Below are 4,404 nucleotides of genomic sequence, written 5' to 3'. Positions count from 1 at the left end.
GCTGGCTTAAAACCACTCATTGAAATTTAGTTTCCTTTACGATTTCAGGGAGTTATAGTGGGTGCAGCTGTTATAGTAGCTGTAGCAAGTGCTTGTAGGAGGGCAGAGAGAAGCTGCTGCAGGGAGATATTGTTGTTGTTGGTGATCTGTAGAGAGAAAAACCCCCCCAAAGCTTTTACAGTTCATCTGTGATTTGAATGTGGGGGCGAAAGAAAGCACTCGCCTCATAGTGTCCGTGTGCCCTCACCATCATCCAAAGTGTGGTATTACTTGTATTTGCATATTAAAAGAATATCTGCTAATATATCACTTATGATAATACTTGCAGGTTTAACCAGAGTCCCGCACAGGAAGCATCCAAGCAGAAGTACTTTCAGTATTGTTTCAGTTAATGTACCTGTTGAAAAAAGATTAAAGACAATAAGATATGCTAAAATGACAAATTCACTCAAGCAAAAAAAAAAAAAAAATGTCTTTCACAATCCTTACTCAAGAAATGCTAAGAGTAAAGATTTAATCACCTTAAGTTGTAAGGCCGCAGCAGATTGTCTCAAGGAGGTTGTTGTAGTGGTGTTCTGGATGTTCAGCTTTTCTTATATACAGTTACTGGATCAGCTTTGTTAAGAATACATCCTCCTCCACATTTCAAGGTGTGGCTGATGACTAGCCCTGTAAAGCCAAGTGATCTTTTTTTTTTTTTACTTTTGTGACTTTTTGTTGCCAGATGTAGCAAATATGATACAAATTTAAATACCTGTATGTGAAAATTTAAATTGAATATCTTTTTGAAAACATTTCATCAGAAGGGTTCAACAAACACTCAAAATTTAAAAAAAATTTTCTGGCATTTATTTCACAGTTCAAGCTGATATAATTATGTTGGACTCATTTCATCACAAGTTTCAGAAATAACACAGTTTAATAGATTTGTCCAATACTGAAATGTTAACATTAATCTGAATATAACCAGAAAACATTGCACATTACCACCGTAATGTAGGTCTCCACCCTGTAGTGTTTGCAAACTGGTAAACAGATGGAAATCCTCGCTATGATTACAAATCAGGAGCTTTACCAGCTTAGGCAGTTTACAGACAACACCCAGTGTAGCATCAGGGATTGTTGGGAAATGAGTCGCTGTTATAGGTTTGAGTTTATTTGATAGATGGTCCACATAAAACTTAAAAGGTATTCAATTTGGGTGACCGTGTTTCAGGGGGTGGGGAAGCTCATCTTGTAACCGGATGGTTGCCGGTTCGATCCCCAGCTCTGTCTGTCTTGGCTGTTGTGTCCTTGGGCAAGACACTTCACCTACTGGTGATGGCCAGAGGGGCTGATAGCGTGATATGGCAGCCTCGCTTCTGTCAGTCTGCCCCAGAGCAGCTGTGGCTACAACTGTAGCTTGCCTCCATCACTGTGTGAATGAATAGTGGAATTGTAAAGTGCTTTGAGGGTCTTGAAAAGGGCTATATAAATGCAGTCCATTATTATTATTATTAATTAAAGAACAGGAAAGGTGGGTCCTTGCTTGTGTTTTTGAAATGAGAGCTATACCACACCAAAAAAAAAAGCTGACTAAACAACAAAACCAGCCAGGTCATAAGCTAAAATTTTGCTAGGATTAGGTTCGAGTGCCCTATCACACTACATATATCACACTTTCCCGGTGATAAACAGTTTCATCACATTCTCACATTGTATGAGAGCTTATTTGTCAAGAGGCTGAGTCCAACACTGTTACATCAACTTCAGAGAAAGTTTCACTAATGCTGGCTAACATCAGTTAACAGCTAAAATCAGCAGCAGTTACAAAGACAAAAGTTCAGGATATCTTCAACAACCCACCGCAGTGTCGCTGCCATCACACAGAAGTGAGCTTCATAAAGTTGTATCGGACTTATTGCGTCTAACTTTTGGTAAAATCTTCTTTGGACTGATGAGACAAAAGTTGACCTTTTTGAGAGGTTTGAGGCATTAGGCCAGTCCCTTTGGTGCAAAACTAAAACAGTGACAGTGGTAAAACTGTGACAGTGGTAGTGACTTCTTTTCTCTCTACCATAAAATCCTGAAGGAGAAAGTTATCAGTTCATGTCCTCAAACTCCAGTAATTTGATTAAAGAATGCCCAAGGCAAGACAGGAGAGTAGGACAACTACTTTTTTTCAAGTGAAAGTCCTTAGTGATTGCTTAGGTGTTACGAGCATCGGAACAGCTGAGAAGCATTTTCTCTAAACACTGCGCTCTCCTACTCTAAACGCCACATCAAGATGGACAGATTCAGTTTTTCAACTTCCTTACCAGGATGATTGAGCATGCATCAAGATACTTTACAAAGCTTGTTAGACACTGTGAAACACATCATGAGGATCCCTGGATGTTAGAAGATAAATAGAAATGGTCATGCTCACTTGCATTTTTAAAAATTCTTTTAATTGAAACTGCAGTGGTAATACACAAAGATTTATTATATAGATATAAAGATAGAGAGGACATAGTGACCATTCTTCATATATTTTTATGTGTAGACAATTGTACGTAATTGTACGTAAGGAACATTCACAAAAACATTTTAGTTTTGTATGTGAATACATACCATGCAAATCTCATATCACTGTGGTTCAGAAACAAGATTAGCTCTTGCATACACAACAGACCACAAATCCCCAGTATTATTCTATAAAATACAACATTTCTTCACATTCAAGACCTCTAGGACAAAAGAAAATATCACTGAATGCTGACTGGAAGACTGGTACTTAACCCTTTAGTTTTAAGTATCTCAGACCAAAATTGATATCAAGTAAGGACAATGTACACCACAGTTTCACAATTGAATGTTAGACAAAACCAACCATGGCATATAATTTCTGACAGAAATCATACCTACTAAGAATTAGGTGTAATTCAGGTGTGTCCCTGATAATTGCCTAATTGTGTTTCCTCTTATATTAAGATGAGGATGTTTACTAAGAATTATAATTTCCCAACAGTTACGCAAATGAGATTAAATCATCTCTTGCAACTGTGTATAAAAAGCTCCACTGTCAGTACAGCATTACCACAATCATCCACATCTCTGAGACAGTCTGCTGAAGTTGTGAAGACCTGACGGTAACATTTCTCATCAATCCTTTATTGCTTCTGTGTTTTCAATGTAATGTTGGTGGAATGGTGATTTGGCTGATGGTTTTGACCACATCTCATCAAAATTATTGTTAACAGGTGAAATCACTGAAACCATGATCAAGGTTGTGTTTCTGCTTGGATGCCTGCTGAGCCTTGCTCTGGCAAATCCTGTAAGTGTAATATGACTGAAGACTAAATTAATGTTTTAATATATAATGTATAACTATATCTTGTACTGTGTGTGGAATCGTGTCACCAGAGACTGTATCAGTGTTCCTGTACTGTTATATCCAAACAACACATTTGCATGTATTTTTTGTTTTTTTTAAACAGATTGACTCAGCACACGAGCGTGATGCACGTTCTTCATCTAGGGAGGGGGTGAGTGTCATGTTTGTCTTTCTATGTTTGAACATTAGACACACTGGACTCTCCAATATTATCATATCCAAAGAAAGCCATTCAACAGAGAATGCATTATCCCATGTAATAATATTTATTACTTATTTTCTTGCAGACTACTGGGACTAACACAAGTTATCTTACCCTGATAACAGCTCTTCTACAGAATCCAACACTTCTGCGGAATCCAACGCTCCTTGCAGCGATTCTTGCCGCTATACGATAAGCTGCTCCTTCACCAACAGCTATTACTGTTACAAAGAATGAATTGAAAATGAACCAACAATGAATAAAAACCCATGTTGAACGGCATCATTGTTTTTCATAATTTATTCACACAGATTATTGAAAATCTCCACTTATTTTTGAATGACTTGGTCTTATAGAGTTTAAAAAAGCTTGCACGATTCATAGGTCAGTGTTGTGGCTTAACAGAAAAACAAAAATCTTTTGAAATTCTGACTTATTTTCAGAAAGCAGACCATTTTCAATGCAAAATGTCTTACTCTCTACTCTTGCTCAGCTGATTAATGCGCCACGGTGCAAAAACACATTGAAAAAGGGGTGGCTGGAGCTTAGGAGGTAGCACAGATCATCTACTGATTAGGAAGGTTAGTGGTTGAATCCCTGGCTTCCCCAGTCTGCATGCACAATACTTGTCTCAAGTTAGTAACCCCAAGTTACTCTGATGCATCCATTGGAGTATGAACGTGTGTGAATGTTAGCTAGGAAAGTTAATATGGGTGAATGTGGCATGTTGTATAAAGCAGGGAGAGTAGAAATGCACTATATAAGAATCAGTCCACTTACCAAAGCAATACAGCAGCTATTAAAGACAAAACTGAAGATAAAGAGAACCAAAGAGAAGCAGCAACCG

At 37.8% G+C, this 4,404-nt stretch overlaps 1 long non-coding RNA gene across 1 annotated transcript; it reads left to right on the top strand.

Moving 5' to 3' along the window:
• Positions 1 to 3,228: 3,228 nt before the first annotated feature.
• Positions 3,229 to 3,701, top strand: LOC308395582. The gene is made up of 3 exons (XR_013971414.1): positions 3,229 to 3,295; positions 3,459 to 3,506; positions 3,643 to 3,701. It is a non-coding gene; the product is annotated as an uncharacterized lncRNA (long non-coding RNA).
• The last annotated feature ends 703 nt before the right edge of the window (positions 3,702 to 4,404 follow it).

This window comes from Rhamphochromis sp. 'chilingali' (assembly GCF_963969265.1).
Source record: "Rhamphochromis sp. 'chilingali' genome assembly, chromosome: 4".
In the NCBI taxonomy this organism is placed as follows: Eukaryota; Metazoa; Chordata; class Actinopteri; order Cichliformes; family Cichlidae; genus Rhamphochromis; species Rhamphochromis sp. 'chilingali'.
Note: the sequence above shows the minus strand (reverse complement) of the source record. Positions and strands in the feature narration are given on the sequence as shown.